The 18,187-nt window shown below is 34.7% G+C and overlaps 1 long non-coding RNA gene across 2 annotated transcripts in view; it reads left to right on the top strand.

The window, feature by feature from the left end:
- Positions 1-18,187, top strand: part of LOC144366844 (uncharacterized) — a 132,043-nt gene that overhangs the window by 59,236 nt on the left and 54,620 nt on the right. The window contains exons 3-4 of one of the 2 annotated variants that reach the window (XR_013425989.1): positions 1,313-1,451; positions 2,257-2,293. This is a non-coding gene — a long non-coding RNA (uncharacterized LOC144366844). The remainder of the gene's footprint in view (positions 1-1,312; positions 1,452-2,256; positions 2,294-18,187) is intronic. The other variant, XR_013425988.1, reaches the window with a different exon arrangement.

Here is an 18,187-nt window from a genome sequence, read left to right as displayed (position 1 = left end):
ATCTTTTTATTATTATGTGTTAGATAAATACATGAATTCAGTGAAACATTGCTTAGTGTTAGTAAACTAGCTTAACATCATGTTGACTCTTTATAATACTTTAGATCTATATTAATCTGAATACGTCTTGGTTTGAATTTTATTTTCAATAAAAAACAATTCTCCCTAGATATTAAGGAAAAAGGCAGTGTGGTTAGATGAAAGTTGTTAGGATAGAAAGTCATCAAGGAAAATAGCTTTATTGAAGGTAAAGATTGTGATATAAATGGAAGAGTATTTAAATGTGGTAACAAGGATTTTTAAAAAGTGGATTATTTTAAAAGATCTGTTTAATTCCTAGTAACAAAACCAAAAATCAACCAAAAGAATAAGAAAACCAGGTATGTCAAGTGGAATGACAATAAGAAGTGACATCAGAGAGTGATGAACATACCATGCTATTTCCTCTAGATTAAAGTGCTCCTAAAAAAAAAAAAAAGTTGAAAATGAGTGACCTCAGTTGAAAGACCATGAATTGGAAATCTGCCAGTCATCCCCCAGAGATGTTAGTTTTATGTTTAAGCATAATAAAAAGTACAAGAAAAAAAAAGGTTAAGAGCAGAGGAATTCTCCATGATTAAACATATTTTAGAAGAAATAGAACCTGTATTTAAAAAAAATATTGGAAAAATAATTAGGGGAACCATAGAAAAGCAGCATAATAGAATTCATCGGTACAAGAACTTGCAAAGAAGCTCCAAAGTGAGTAGTGTTTAAAAACATTGTGTTTGATAAAGATATTATAAAGCGAAAATATGTAATTTTGTTATCGGAAGTGTATTTATCATATGTATTTAGTTGTTAAGCTCTTTTCACTATACTACTAATTGACTTGAGTGGATGAAGGCAAAGATAGTAAACCAAAATGGGACTCAAAATTAACATTTAAAGGTAAGAGTCAAATATTGATAGCACTACGATAGCAAAGAATGTTAGACTTATTCTTTAATATTTGAATTGGCTGATTATATGTGGATTTTTAAGTTTGTTCTCAAAGTGAGTTGATATTTAGGAAGTTTGGCATTTTAATAACAATAGTGAAGTTCACTCTTGGTAAAAGTGTATTTTTTTTTATAAAAAGGTCTTCCAGTCTGATTTTTTTTTCATCAAGTTGTTCATTCCTCAGTAATTGGATCTGCTTTTTCATTTTATTTCAAATATTTTGTTGGTGTGGCATTTCCTTTTGTTTCCTTGAGAAGAGCTTCTTGGAAGTTGGATGTGACCAACCTTGCAAATACCTTGGTATTATGTTTTTTTTTTTTTTTTTTTTTAGGGTTCTGGGAGCAAAGGACATCTCCCTGCTTGTCAATGAACAGAAAAACAACCCTCAGCCATCTTCTCCTTGGGCAAAGATATTTTCCCTGCAATGCTTAGGCAAGCAGAGAGGCGTTTTGAACTCCCAAGCATGGAAGGTTGTGTGATGGTGTCTTTTGTGGGTTAATCTAGGTGTCACTAGAACAAACAGAGCAGAAGATTCAGGTGAAGTGACCAATAATGGAGTTATTATCAAAGAATTATGTTAGTAGTTTTGTTGCTGATTCCGTAGTGGTGCCAGGAAAGACAGTAAATCAAGACTTTGGGAGTATTTAAATAATGAAATAACCAGCTCTGAACTCACATAGTTAAGGAAAGTATATCAGAGTTTTCACCTAGCTTTTCACATGTTATAGCTTCTTTTCATTTATTTACATGTGAAAACAGATTCCCCTCTTCCCCATGGCTTAATAGTGAAAAGGATAATTAGTTCCTTTTAAGTATAATTCTCCACTTCTCCCATGCTTTTCCTGACTCCTTTCATAGTATGCACCAATTTTTACAACTGTATCTATGTCAACTATTAGTTTTACAGATAATAGGCTTTCTTACTTTGATCTTACCCAGTGAGAGAGAAGGAATGAATATCAAAGGAAGATGAGGAGAATGTAAGAAAAAAAAATTAAACCTGACTTTAGGAAAACACTCTAAGACCATTCAGACATCTATTATATCTACATCCACCCCACTGCCCAAATAGAAATTCCCAGATACCTTCAAATTTCAAATCTTAAAATTATCTGCTACCTTGCTGTATCATGGTCAGCTATGTAATAAAATATCTAGGAGTATTTTTAAATATCACTGATATATTTTGGTAAATTTCTCTCTACATGTAGTTGCGAGTTTAAAAAAATGTTTTACTCTCATTGTATTGGGATATTGATGAATTTTTTTTTGTAGGTGGAAGCCAGGGCCCTTGTACTTCTCTTTCAGAGAGGTAAGAGAATTGATATTTTGAATTCCAATAACTTTTTTTGGGGGGGGTGGTGGTGCTGGGGATTGAACCCATGGCCTGTGCATATGAGGCAAGCACTCTACCAACTGAGCTATATCCCCAGCCCAATAATCATTTTTAACACAGTAGTCAATTTACTGTATGGAGTTTTTAATTTGTGTTATATTTGTGGTGTTTACATCTACTTTAGTGTTTTATAGCAAGTTAGGAAGTATACATGCCATTTATATAAGAAGCAGACGTGTTTTATTGTGGTATTCGTATTTGTATTTGAATTATTTCCTTTCTTTAAGTATTTAAATGTAGGTTTCCCCCATTACTATTTACTTACATTGATGTTATTAAGTGATGTCTTTGCCAAAAACTTTGATAACCTCTTGGCCCTGTTAATTTGTCATTTATCTAAAGTTCACATTTTTATTTTTAACTTGCATTCTGTAGGTATTAAAAATAAGTTAATTTGCTATCACTATACTTTTGCTGGAAGAAGGAATTGCTTGTCACTCAAATAGTGGTTTTAAAATCTTTTTCTCAAGAAACACTTGTATTGAGCCAGGCATGGTGGCACACACCTGTAATCCCAGCTGCTTGGGAGGCTGAGGCAGGATTGCGAGTTCAAAGCCAACCTCAGCAATGGCGAGATGCTGAGCAACTCAGTGAGACCCTGTCTCTAAATAAAATACAAAATAGGAATGGGGATGTGGCTCAATGGTTGAGTACTCCTGAGTTCAGTCCTCAACCAAAACAAAACTTGTATTGTTTTGGAATTCATACTATGTAAAATTTCCTGAGAAAGAGTCTCATTTGAAGAATATAGGAAAACACAAAGGAAAAGAAAAATGTTAGTTTCAAGCTGTTGTTTTTCCTATTTTAGGAAACTCTTAAGTATTTTAAATAGAAGAAATAAAGGTAATAATAATAAAATTACAAAATTTAATTACATGATCATTTTATTATGTGCCCAGTACCAAGAATATAATTTACTTGAGTCTTTAGACAACTATCTGATGTTCTTTTGCTGACATATATTGTATTTCTCTAAATCCTGCCAAAATTTAAATAACTTTAATTTTAGTCAGAAAAACCCAACTAGCTTTGATTGAGATATATTGTGACAATTTATCTGAAGTCAGAATCGAGGCAATTCATGAACCAACTAATCTTTTATATTATGGGATCAAAATAATTCTTGTATTTCACTTACTGCCTTTTTTCTTCTCCCAAATGTAGAGAGATTTTAACAGCAGTTGATTTCATAGGATTTTTGTTTAGGGAAAATTTTAATAGAATGTGAGTGATTTGACCAAGTTTAGAACACAATCATTAATCTGTATCTATAACTGAACTTATAAATAAATTTGTTTTATTGAACTGATTAATAGATTTTCAATCAGACATGCTTACATGATAGTTCAGAAATTGCAACAATACTTAGGTGAGTGGAAATCAGAGAGGCACACATGTTTTTTTCACACAGAAAGGGCTGTGGGCCACAGATCTGATATTCATTGATTTGTACAAAAATATTTATTGAGCACCTAGTATCTGGGGATATAATTTTTTTCTTAATTTACATTTTTTACATGAGCTCTCTTATTATTATTATTATTTTTGCCTTACAATTCTTAATACACCTTTATGCCACAATTTGTCATATTTCTGTACACAAGATATGTTGACACCAAATTCACATCTTCATACATGTATTTTATATAACGATGAGGGTCTCCTTCCACCATCCATGCTATTTCCCTTCTCCCTCCCTTTCCCTCCCACTCCTCTTCCCTATCTAGAGGTAATCCTCTTCCCCTGCTCTTCTTCTCTACCCCATTTTGAGTCACCCCCCTTATAGCAGAGAAGACATTTGGCATTTGTTTTTTGGGGATTGGCTAACTTCACTTAGCATAATCTGCTCTAATGCCATCCATTTCCCTGCAAATGCCATGATCTTATTATTTTTTAGTGCTGAGTAATATTCCATTGTGTATAAATGCCACATTTTTTAATCCATTCATCCATTGAAGGACATCTAGGTTGGTTCCACAGTCTAGCTATTGTGAATTGTGCTGCTATAAACATTGATGTGGCTATGTCTCTGTAGTATGCTGTTTTTAGGTCCTATGGGTATAGTCCGAGAAGAGGAATAGCTAGGTCAAATGGTGGTTCCATTCCCAGCTTTCCAAGAAATCTCCATACTGCTTTCCAAATTGGCTGCACCAATTTGCAGTCCCACCAGCAATGTATGAGTGTACCTTTTTTTTGAATCCTCGCTAGCACTTGTTGTTGTTTGATTTCATAATGGCTGCTACTCTTACTGGAGTGAGACGATATCTTAGAGTAGTTTTAATTTGCATTTCTCTGATTTCTAGAGATGATGAGCATTTTTTCCTATATTTGATTGATTGATTGTATATCCTCTTCTGAGAAGTGTCTGTTCAGGTCCTTGGCCTATTTGTTTTTTTTTTTTGTTTGTTTGTTTGTTTGTTTGGTTTTTTTTGGTGTTTAACTTTTTGAGTTCTTTGTATACCCTAGAGATTAGAGCTCTATCTCATGTGTGAGGGGTAAAAATTTGTTCCCAGGATGTAGGCTCCCTATTTACCTCACTTAGTATTTCTCTTGCTGAGAAAAAACTTTTAGTTTGAATTCATCCCATTTGTTGATTCTTGATTTTAATTCTTGTGCTATAGGCATCTTATTAAGGAAATTGGGGACTAGCCCCACGTGATGGAGATTAGGGCCTACTTTTTCTTCTATTAGACATAGAGTCTCTGGTTTAATTCCTAGATCCTTGATCCATTTTGAGTTAGCTTTTGTGCATGGTGAGAGATAGGGATTCAATTTCATTTTGTTGCATATGGATTTTCAGTTTTCCCAGCACCATTTGTTGAAGATGCTACCCTTTCCTGGGGAGAGAATATTGAACAAGTAGACTGCTTGCTTTCCATGGATTTCACATTTAAGCATGAGAGATAGATAGTAAAACGGTGAAAGATTAAGTACAAAAATAAAAAATCAGTTATAAATACTAGACAAAGAATTAAAATAGAGTGATGTAATCATCAAGTGACTGGGTGAGTGATGCAGATTCTCAGGAAATGCTTTTGAGAAGGCGATGCTTTGGCTAGATGTGAATGACAGACAAGGAGCAGCCAGGTGTGTAAAGATGCTGTTTGTGTGTATGGTGGGGGGATATATTTTAGTATATATTTTTTGACAGTAGGCATTTCATAATAGTTGTAATATCTTCGGAATTTGTTTTTATGTTGTGGTCCTACATATCAGTTGGTTTATGTTCTCTCATTCTTAACAGCAGTTTAATGAAGTACTTTTTACTTAACTACTTTTTACTTAACTTGAGATAAAAGGATGCCCTGAAATTTTCCATTTACCTAAAGTTCATTTTTTTCCATGTGGTCCATTTTGTACTATGCTACTGGTATTATGGTAGTGACAGTGTATGCATTCTAGTGACACCTTTTCTTTGACCCATTGAGTATGCACATGTGTGCACCCACACATATGAACATACATACATAGGAGTTTTATTTGGGGTGAGGAGGCCATGTAATCATTATTTTCCCTCTGCTGATGTAATGGAGAATTTGTTCCTTTAGGGCATATTAGAACAATGTGTTTAATGCTCTCAGTATAATTTACTAGTATCACAATTAATACAATTAGGGTCACTTAAAATGAAATTATTAACAAATTGACTAATTTACTTTAACAATGTCAATGTGTTCTCACAATTACATTTGCTTTAATGAGTGTATAAGCTTTTATTTACTAGCATATTTCATATAGGAAAATGTAATACTCCATGTTTCTTTCTCTATAAAAGAAAGAAACTTTTAATGGATTCTGATTTTGTGGAAGAGCTGCTAGTTATAAACCGATGGGGGAGAAAGTAGAAAGTTAGAAAGCAAAGCTTTCAAAAATGTAAAACATTTCTTGGTATTTACAAATACATATCATATTTATCATTGTGTAAGTAGTATTTGAAACTTTTAGTGGTAGTTAGAAAAAGGAGCATAGATCCTGAAAATTTTCAATTGGGTTCAGTTTTATCTTGTTTTGACTTAATACTGCAGTAATATTCCTTCTTATTGCAGTAATTGTTCCTAATATTCCTAATATTAGATCATTTTTAATTGCTTGTCTTGATGGAGGTGTATGTAATGGTTGTAGACTATTTAAAAAATCTAGGAAGCAAAAGTAAATTGAATATCAAATGAGTTTTTGTTTTATCTTTTAATATGAGTATTCCTGACCTAAGAAGTACCTCTATTAGCCAGTGAAAACACTCCGGACATAGTGAGAAAGTTTTTCCACTCCTGTGATCACTTTCACCCAGCCTACTTTTGCTGTGATCAGAAACCTAGGAGGAATACATGATTACAGTGCTACTTGTAAATGTGTAAAGTAAGCAGAAGAAGATGAATTGTCAACCAAGCCATGCTTAATAAAATCTGCTTTTCTTTTTAAACACAGCAAGAATTATTATCATGTAATGAAGTTGGTGATTTTGTGTGGAAGGGAAATGAATGCAATCCAGATAAGATAAAATTTAAAAATTGTAGATGGGCATGGTGATGCATGCCTGTAATCCCAGCAGTTTGGGAGGCTGAGGCAAGAGGATGGCGAGTTTAAAGCCAGTCTCAGTAAAAAGCTAGGCACTAAGTAACTCAGTGAGACCCAGTCCCTAAATAAAATACAAAATAGGGCTGGGTATGTGGCTCAGTGGTCCAGTGTCCCTAAGTTTAATCCCTGGTACAAAAAAACAAAAAAGTGAATCTTTGTGCCTAATTTGATTGATTTAATAAGTTTCTGTTACTTTTATATTATTTCCTTTTTAGGAATTGGTCTTAGGTATTGGTCAATGACAAATAAAATTGCAAATAACAAAAAGCAGGCATAAGTAATTAGGCAATAAATATTTAAATGTTAACTGCAACAAGTTTAATCTACAGACTTTATAAATTAGTTGTATCTCTCATTTCAGGAAGACTCAGGAATAAATTTACTTTTTCAACATTTGTGAATGTTTATGCAACAGTTCCACACTGTATTTATTGTTTATTCCAGATTCTAAGCTCAGTTTACCTAGTTGCTCATTGATGAGTCAAGATATATTTATTACTGGAAGAACAATCTACTGAACAACTGCAGGAAATTAGGTAATTTTTTAAATAGCACTTTGATTTTAGCCTCAGTAAAGTACCACTTAATTAGTTGCTACAGGTACTACAATAAACATCCTCATTTGTTCCTTAATTGACTTTCATTGTATTTGGTTTCAAAATTTCTCTTTAATTTAAAAATGATACATCTAATGACTTCTAAACACCATTGTTAGACTAATAGAATAAATTGAATCTGATTCTATAAATACCCCATCTTTAAAACATAAAATATATACAATAGAGACATTGATTCATTTTATTAAGAATGCCACATGTAAGAAGTTAATTGGCTTTCTTCCAAAACTGGCTTACGTGGTCTTTTTTCTTAATGCTTTGTCTTGTGAGTAAGAAATCACCTAAATGTTTTTTTTTAAATAAAATAATATGCCCTTAAAGTACTTATTGCATTTTAGGATCGAGAATTGATCCAGTTCATGTCAGTGTTAACAGCATTTCAGAAATATCTTCCCTAGCCTATAGAGCAGTCCTTTTTTGCTGGATTAATTGAAGTTTAAAATAAATCTCATGAAGGCTTTAACATCTTGTTTTACACATTTGTTCAATCACTTTTCACTGTAACTAGACAAGATTTTCTCTTTGCTATTCTAAGAGGATGTTAGATTTTCCAATCACAACATCAAAGGAAAGCAAAATTGGAGAACTGACCTTAACTGACTTTAGAATAGAGAGCCTAGAAATAGATGCACACAGTCAATGTATTTTTATTTTGTAGTTGTAGATGGACAGAATGCCTTTATCTTATTTATTTTTATGTCTAGTCAGTTGATTTTGAAAAAGATCAAAGACAATGTATTGGAGAAAGGATAAGCTTCAGAACAATTGGACACTGGAACATTTGGGCATTCACATGCACATATGTTTATGCAAAAATGAAATTTAAAATAGAAAAGTTGTGTCAATAGATTATAAATCTAAATGTAAACTGAAGAATGATAAACTCTCAGAAGATGACATGAGAGAAAATGTTAGGAGACCATGGATTTGATGATAACTTTTGAGATTAGGAAAAAAAAATTCACCAAAACATGGTGTGCATGAAAGAAAACAATGGTAAGTTGGACTTCACTGAAATTATAACCTTTTTTTTTTAACAAATCTGTTATTAAGAGAATGAACAGACAAGTCATAGAGTGGGAGAAAACATTTTGAGAACATTCCTCTTATACTCAAATTTGTTGTTGAACTCATCTAGAGAATTTTTATTTCAGCTATTATACTCCTGATTTTTTGGGGTCTCTTTCTGTATCTTTTATTAGTATTTTCTATTTGTTGAGACTGTTCTACTTGTCTTGTTCAGTTCTTTGCCCATGGTTTTCTCTAGTTTGAACATATTTATGACAGTTAATTTAATTGTCCTTCACAACCCCCAATAAAACTAATACCTGGGTTTCCTCTAGGCCATTTACTGTTCATTTTATTTTTTCTATGCATAGACTATGCGTTGTTTCTTTATGTACTCCTTATTTATTCTTTTGAAAACTGTGTATTTTGAGGATTATAATGTGGCTCCCCTGGAAATCAGATTCTACTCTCTCCTCTGGGTTTGTTATTAATTTTGGTTTGTGAGTATTTGTTGTTTTAGCTACTTTTATAATCTGGGTTTGCAAAATCTTTTTGTCATGTGTGAACACTGTAGTCTGTTCTATTACCTTACTGGTCAGCTAATGCTTTGATAGAATTTTCATAAATGCCTGAAGCAAAAAAAAAAAATACGCTCTTCAGTAGCTCCTAGTTGAGGCAGGCACTCATTCACTGCTTAGACCAGCCTTTTACAACACAGTTTTGACTTAACTTTCACTTCCTGTTTTCCTTGAGCCAGAGTTGTATGTTCATAGCTTTTTCAGGCCTTTTTTGGGCAGGAGTCCAGCACAGGGTATGAGTGTGATGCTCATAATTCCTTGTTGACATGGAAGCTTTTAAAAGTCTTCATTTCCCAGCATTCTCCTTTTACAACCCCTTCCTTCCAAGGTGATTTCCTTTGTCTATTGCTTGTCTGATCCTTATTTCTAGTCCTAGTCTGCTGAGGTCAGTACTTTTTGGACTTGCAGTGCTTTCAGGAAACACCAGTAGGGAAGATTCAGCTCTGAAAACACTGAGTTGGGCAAAACAAAGACATACACTGCATTACCATGTGAATAGCTGTCTCTGGTACCATGAGTATGAGCTGCCCTCATCATGCTACCTTACATCCAGGGGTTGGAGAATGCTGTGGGGGCAAATTAAAATGTCACAGTGTGTGGTCACCTCAGAACAGCACCTTCTGTCTTTACTAATCTTTCCTATGTAAGTGTAGACTAGATCTTTAGAGTTCTACAGAAGTTGATTCTGATAGTTTTGACCAATTTATTAGTCATTTTAGCGGACAGCAGAACCTTGGAGTTCCCTGCTTTGTCATTTGGGTGTTACTCCTACTGATAAACTGATTCAAAAAAAAAAAAGACTTTTAAAATTACACTTAAAAAACAAAAACAAAAACCTTGGGGCTAGTGTTGTGGCCCAGTGGTAGAGTGCCTGCCTAGCATGTGCGAGGTGCTAGGTTTGATTCTCAGCACTGCATAAAAATAAATAAATAAAATAAAGGCATTGTGTCCATCTACAACCAAAAAATAAATAAATAAATAAAAATAACTCTTACCTTTTGAAATAATTGAATATAGAGAGCAGAAAAACTGACAGTAACATTTTCAAACATATGTATAGAGGTTTCCCAAGTCTCAGTACCTTAAAAACAAACAAAATTCAGACATACTTCTTCAGCACCAAAAGCACTTAGTAAATCCCAAATACATGTTTTTCTTTGCCTTCATTATTAAAAGGTGGTAAGGATAATACAACACTTTAATAAAATTGCTCAGTGTTGATGTTGTATTCTCTAATATAAATTTCATTTCTTAATGTTGATCACATTTCTGTTAAGTAATTTGGTATTATCCAAAGACACTTTAAAAATATAAGACACTGAATATATTACTGTCTTTGATATTGTTAAGAAGATACAGATTTTGAGGTATGACTTGGGCAATGGCTCCTGTTTTTCCTTCCTCGTTTCTCATGGAAGTATAGACACCTTATTCTTGGGCCCTGGAAGTTCACTGAAGAGAGGGCAGGTTTAGCCTAGCAGAGTTTTTATATCTGGTACAAGTTACCTCAGAGCGATTTTGATGATGGTCATTATTTAAACCCAAGGTTCAAAACCTGTCAGTTTTCAAGTTTCTGATTATTTTATTCCTGAAGTTTTGTTTTTACCCACATCATAGAAACTGTTTTGTTATTTTTTAATAGAATCTTTGTTATTTTTTAATAGAGTCTGTTTTGTTATTTTTTAATAGAATCTTCTTAATAGAATCTCACTGCTGAAAACAAAGAATATTTACATTTTAAAAATGCTGGACAGTTTGTGATCCCGTTTCCCCAGAAACAAGCTGTATAAGTTTGATTTCTTAAAAATTTTAACTGTATGTTCCTTGACATTTTGAGCTTATTAAATCACTTAATAAGTACTGAGAAGGTCATCAAAAAAGATAATTAAAAAATAAAATTTTGTAGGTTTATGGAGTATCATGTGAAAATGTATACATTGGTTAAAGTTCAAATCAGTTAAGCATATCTATCTCTTCAAACACTCTTTTTTTCCCAAGTTAATTGGTGCATTAGAGTTTTGTATATATTAATGGGATTTGCTGTTACATATCTGTACATGCACAGAATAGAACAATATAATTTGGCCACTCCCCAGCATTTTTCTCCTCCCACCCCTTAGTCCCTTTTCTCTACCTATCTCTCTTTAACTTTGGGGAGAACCACCCCCACCTTTGTTTTCCTTTTCCCTCTCTAACTTCCACATATGAAAGGAAACACAGGACTCTTGACCTAAGTTAGACTTATTTTGCTTAAGAAGATGGAGACCATCCATCTTTCTGCAAGTTCATCTCTAGTTCCGTCCATTTTTCTTTATGGCTGAACAAAACTCCATTGTGTATATAGACCACATGGTCTTTATCCTTTCATACACTGATGGACACCTAGGCTGGCTCCATATTTGAGGTATTGTGAATTGTGCTGCTATAAACATAGGTATGCATGTATCACTGCAGTAAGATGACTTGAATTCTTTAGAACATATACTGAGAAGTGGTGTAGCTGGGTCATGTGGTAGTTCAATGCCTCGTCTTTTGAGGAGCCTCCATACTGATAACATAGTGGTTGTACCAATTTACAATCCCACCAACAGATTAAAAGTGTTCCTGTTTTCTCCACATCCTCTCCAGGGTTTATGATCATTTGTATTCTTAAAGACTGCCATTCTGACCGGTATGAGATGAAATATCAGTGTAGTTTTGCATTTCCCTAATTCCTATTGGCATGATTTTCTGACCTTTAGGAGTCCCATTGAGAAAGTCATTGCCTGTGTCTAAAAGTTGGAGGGTTGACCTTATGTTTTTTTTCTAGGAGTTGCATAGTTTCTGCTCTAATTCTGAGGTCTTTGACCCATTTTTATTTGACTTTTATGCAGGATGAGAGATAAAAGTTTATTTTCATTCTTTTACATGTGGATAACCAGTTTTCCCAGCACTGTTTGTTAAAAAAGTTATCTTTTCTCTAGTGTATGTTTTGGCACCTTGGTCAGGATAGGATGACTATAGAGGCGTGAGTTTGTTTCTGTGTCTTCTATTCTGTTTCATTGGTCTATATGTCTGTTTTTTTTTTTTTACGGCAATACCATGCAGTTGGTTATTAAAACTCAGTATTATAAAGTCAGGTATTGTGATACCTCCAGCATTGTTGTCATTGGTATTTTGATGGGGATTGAATTGAATGTGTACCTTGCTTTTGGTAGTATGATCATTTTAACAATATTAATTCTGACTTACCATCTATGAACATGGTAAGTCTTTCCATCTTCTAAGTTCTTACATTTCTTTCATCAATATTCTACAGTTTTCATTGCAGAGGTCCTTCACCTCCTTGGTTAGCTTTATTCCTGGTTTTTCTATTTGTTTGGTTTTTGAGGCTATTATGAATATAATTGTTTTTCTGATTTCTTTCTCAGCAAGTCAATTATTGGTATATAGGAAAGCTACTGATTTTTGTATGTTGATTTTGTAACCTGCTACTTTGACAAATTTACTAGTTCTAGCAGGCTTTTGATGGAGTTTTTTGGAGCATCTAAGTATAGGATCATATCATATTATGAAAACATTCAAAATTCTTTCTTCTAGCTTTATTAATGATCAGTGTATTATCATTATACAGAGTTTGCTGCAGGAGTAAGAGACACATACAGGTCCTAAGCCAGAAAACAAGTCCAGAGGAATGATGATGGGAAGAAGTAATCTAGATAGTTTATGAGGGAGCTTAAATGGACTCCACTGGAAGCGGAAGTTGGACTCATAAGTTGTGTGATTGTGATAGTACTATATTCCCGAAGAAGAGTAACTCAAGGTAGAAAATGTATGCATGTCGGGGAAGACAGGCAGGGGAGGTCAGCAGTACTTAGGTGAAGAGGAATGGCAAACGTGAGCAGATGTGAGCCAGGAGAGGCCAAAACAATTCAGTGCTCGTGAGGAAGACCCAACATTCAATCCAAACACAGGATTTGGGGATGCTGGCCTTACCTGAGAATTCCAGGGAGTCTCTACAATGTCCACTAAATAAATGGATATGGAGTTGCATGTTAATGGAAAATTGTGTTTTCTGAGGTTTGCTGCATTTGCTGAGGCTAAGCATGAATGATCTTTTTAGGAACAGAATAAGTTATTTTTCTGCAGGAGTAAAAGAGACAAAGGTGCATTCATATCTCCTCTGAACCTAGGAATAACTTCCAAGAATAAAGTTGTCTACCCTTTAGAATTGTCCCAAGTAAGCTTCACAGAGCACTTTCAATGTCCCTTCCTTATTTATAAGAGTTTTCTGAATTTGAGTGTGTGGAAACCAGTGAGATCAGAGTGTGATGAGGAAGAGAACTGTAATATGAGACTGAGATAACCTGCAAGGATCAGTAAATATAGGGTCTTCAAGCTCATGGAAAAGGGTGAGTTTTTATTTACAAACAAGGAAAGTCATAAAAGGATTTCAAACACAGAAATATGTGGTCAGATTTTGTTTTTAAAAGTGCACTTACTGAACAAGTATAAATGGTGAAATGATATACTGATCAACTAGGACTGTCATCAAGAGAACTAGTTTTAAGACCCCTGTAGTCACTGAAAAAAGAAAGGATTAGAATAGCTGTTGCATCACATCAGGGATAGAGAGGAGGTATTAAAAAACAGAAAAAATGGTATAACCTAAAAACTGTAAGATTTGATGAACAAGATTCATGAAGATTATAATAAAGAGAGGAAAACTTAGAATATGTCTTCTTTTCTCAGAGAACGTAAACCAGAAGCATATTTGGGGCAAAGATCATCAATTCTCATTTGGATGTGTTTTCTTAGAACTACTGAAGCCAGTGTTTCTCCTTTTCTAGTGGCAGGGTCTGCATAAGTTGCAGTCCTCTTCAGGTAAGAAAGCCTGCTGTAGTGTTAGCAGCTGTTCAAGGCAGGAGATGCTTCCCAGAATCCCCCCTGAAAGGTGCAGCCAGCAAAGTCCAATGCTTCACTACTACTGAGTGGTATGTTGCAGCAACTAATAGCAGACTTTGCCCTCCAGTGTTATAGCGGACCCCAGAAGCTCACTGCCAACTTCTTTCTGGTTCTTGTCTCACAAATTTGAAGAATTAAATCTATGAATGAGGAAGAATGGGTGCAAAGAGTAGGATTTATTCAGGTGGGAAGAAAAGAGAGAGTGCTTTCACAGGGTGGGAAGGAACTTGATGGGTGCTGCTGCTTGAATATGTTAATCTAGGGGTTTATATAGCAAGTGGGTCAACTCTATTGGTCCATGTTTATGCTAATCAGAGTTTGGAAAAGGATTGAGTCTATTAGTTCAAATCTATGCTAATCTTCATGCAGGTCTGCCCACTACTATTTTCCCTCCTGCCACTCTTGGGGAAGTGGGAGGCTGAAGTAGATGAATCATGGATGCTTGGAGTTTGGGATTTTAGTGCTGTGTGGAATGTGCATTCACATCAGGCCCAAGACAGGCAGCTGCTGTGGGACAGGTGGGCACACCTTGCCTCAAACCCACACCTGGGCTGGGCTCCATACCTGCAGTATATGCTTACCACTCATCCACCAGCCTACCTGTGCTGCCACTCTGGGACAAGGTTTTGTCTTCAGTACCAGAGAGAAACACAGCATGTAATGTTCAGGCAGCATATAAGGAATATACCACATGATTGTACCGGTTGAAATGTGGGTGTTAGATGGGATTTTACTGGGTACAACAGCATGTAGGAGTTCTGTAAAGGGAAATTAGAAAGCATTTTGAACTTAAAAGAAAACAATAGATCACAGATTGTTAAAGGAAGCTTAAACAACTGATGCTTAAACAACTGATAAAATGCTCAGCATTATTTCATTTATTTTAAGTTATTTATTCTCAGACACAGCATATGGACTATCTTAGTGAAAATACCAACACACACCAATGTTGCATTCTTTCATTTTGTTGCTGTGGTTTATACATGTCAATTAAGTTAGCTAATATTACTAAGTCTTTTTTGGCATTTCTATTTTTCTGTCTAGTTGATTCACAAACGCATATTGAATCTACAACAATGTTTGTTTATTTATAAATTCAATTATGTCAGTTTCTCCTTTATGTGTTTTGAAATATTCTGTTACTTGCTACAGACCTACTTAGAGTGTTGTGTATTCACGATAAATTGACACATTCACAATTATGAAAGGTTTCAAAACCATCTGTAATGAAACAATCTTGGAAAAAGCCAGAGAAGAGCACATTAACAATAGAGGAGCAATGACAGGAGTATGTATCAATTTATCATCAAAACAATAAGATCCGGGAAACAATTGAAAGTCACATGCTGAAAACAAAATCCTGTCAACATGAATGTAAGCAGTCTGGAAGAATCTTTCAGAAATCCAGAACACATAAAGGTATTTTCAAACAAACAGTAGCTAAGAACATGACCAGAAGGTCATTTCAAGTAATGGTAAAGATCTATAAAAGAAAACAGCTTCTAAAGTGATGCATTTCTGGACAAACATAAAAGGATATGTGTAATTTCTCTAGACAAAGAGAAATTGAATGAAGTAAATACATTAAAGAATTAAACACAGATGAAAGAAAGTAGACTGTATTTTTACATATTATACAAAGTGAAGTATAACATTCTAATTACAATTCTGTTTTTGTGGATGTACAGGATGTGGAGTTACAGTGGTCGTGTATTTATACATATGGACATGAATGTTATGTATAATTCATTCTAGTATCTTTCCTATTTCTTCCCTTCCTATTAGTTTCCTTTGTCTAATCCAATGATATCCCTACCCTCTTTGTTGGGGATCAAAATGCACATAGGAGAGAAAACATTCAGACTTTGGCTTTCTGGGATTGGCTTGTTTCACTTAGCCTGATATTGTCTAGTTCAATCCATTTACCAGAAAATTCCATAATTTCATTGTTCTTTTTTTTTTTTCAGCAATGTGATCTCATCTTTTTTTTTTTATTGGTTGTTCAAAACATTACAGAGCTCAAGACATATCATCTTTCATACATTCGACTCAATTGGGTTTTGAACTCCCCAAATACATAATACAGACTCACTTCTGTTACATACTCACATTTTTACATAATGGCATATTAGTGACTGTTGTATTCTGCTACCTTTCCTATCCCCTACTATCCCCCCTCCCCTCCCCTCCCCTCCCAACATCCCTCTCTACCTCCTCTGCTGTTGTTCAATTCTCTCCCCTTTTTTTCCCCCCACCCCCTTGCCCCTCATAACCTCTTATAATTTCATTGTTCTTTATGGCTTAGTAATATTCCATTGTATGTATATGCCATATTTCCTTTATCCACTTATCTGCTGAAGGGCTCTTAGGTTGGTTCCATAGTGTGGCTACTGTAAATTGAGCTGCTATAAACATTGATGTGGCTGCATCACTATAGTATGCTGATTTTAAATCCTTTGAGTGTAAATGGAGGAGTGGGATAACTGAGTCAAAAGGTAGTTCCATTCCAAGTTTTCTAGGGACCCTCCATACTTCTTTCCATAATGGTTGCACCAATTTTCAGTCCCACCATCAATGAATGAGTGAACCTTTTTCCCCATATCTTCATGAACATTTATTGTTACTTATATTCTTGGTAATTGCCATTCTGACTGGAGTGAGATGGTATTTCAGTGTAGTTTTAATTTGCTTTTCTCTAATTACTAGAGTTGTTGAACAATTTTTCACATATATTTTGACCCTTTGTATTTCTTCTTTGAAGTGCCTGTTCTGTTCCTTTACTCCTTTATTGATTCTTTTTTCCTTTTGGTGTTAAGTTTTTTGACTTCTTTGTATATCCTGGAGATTAAAGTCTACTTGAGTTGTAGGTGGTAAAGATTTTCTCCCATTCTGTGGGCTCTCTCTTCATGTTCTTGATTGTTTCCTTTGCTGTGTAGAAGCTTTTTAGTTTGACTCCATCCCATTTATTGATTCTTGATTTTGCTTTTTATGCTTTAAAATTCTTATTGAGAAGGGCTGGGGATGTGGCTCAAGCGGTAGCGCACTCGCCTGGCATGCGTGTGGCCCGGGTTCGATCCTCAGCACCACATACAAACGAAGATGTTGTGTCCGCCAAGAACTAAGAAAAAATAAATAAATGTTAAAATTCTCTCTCTCTCTCTGTCCCCCTCTCTCTCTCACTCTCTCTTAAAAAAATAAAAATAAAAATAAATCTTACTGAGACAGTTATTTTGGAAGCTGACATGTGGGAGATTTGTGCCTAATTTCTCTTCTGTTAGGCACAGGGTCTGTGGTCTAACGCCAAGGTCCTGGATCCACTTTGAGTTGAGTTTTGTGTAGGGTGAGAAGTAGGTGTCTAATTTCACTTTGCTACATATGTATTTCCAGTTTTTCCAGCACCATTTGTTGAAGAGGCCATCTTTTCTCCAATGTGTGTTTACGGCGTCATTTTCTAGTATGAGATAACTATATGTATGTGAGTTTGCCTCTGTCTTCTATTCTGTTCCATTGGTCTTTGTGTCTGTTTTGGTGCCAATACTATGCCATTTTTGTTACTATGGATCTGTAGTTCAATTTAAGGTCTAGTATTGTGATGCTTCTTGCATCACTTCTCTTGCTAAGCATTTTTTTTTTTTTGGCTATTCTGGGCCTCTTATTGTTCCAAATGAATTTCACAATTGCTTTTTCTATTTCTGTAAAGAACATCATCAGAACCTTAACAGGAATTACATTAAATCTATATAGCACTTTGGCAGTATGGCCATTTTGACAATATTAATTCAGCCTATTCAAAAACATGGGAGAGCTTTCTATCTTCTAAGATCTTCTTCAATTTCTTTCTTTAGTGTTCTATAGTTTTCATTGTAGAGGTCTTTCACCTCTTTTGTTATATTAATTCCCAAGTATTTTATTGCAGGGGGTGGGGGGTGACTATTATCAATGGGGTAGTTTCCCTTATTTCTCTTTTAGCTGATTCATCATTGGTGTATAGGTATGCAACTCATTTGTGGTTGTTAATTTTATCCTGCTACTTTGACAAATTCATTTATCAGTTCTCTGAGTTTAGGTTTTATTAGCCTCCAAGCTCT

The sequence above is a fragment of the Ictidomys tridecemlineatus genome, chromosome 9, assembly GCF_052094955.1.
Source record: "Ictidomys tridecemlineatus isolate mIctTri1 chromosome 9, mIctTri1.hap1, whole genome shotgun sequence".
NCBI classification, from domain to species: Eukaryota; Metazoa; Chordata; class Mammalia; order Rodentia; family Sciuridae; genus Ictidomys; species Ictidomys tridecemlineatus.
This window is presented reverse-complemented; position numbering and strand designations above follow the sequence as displayed.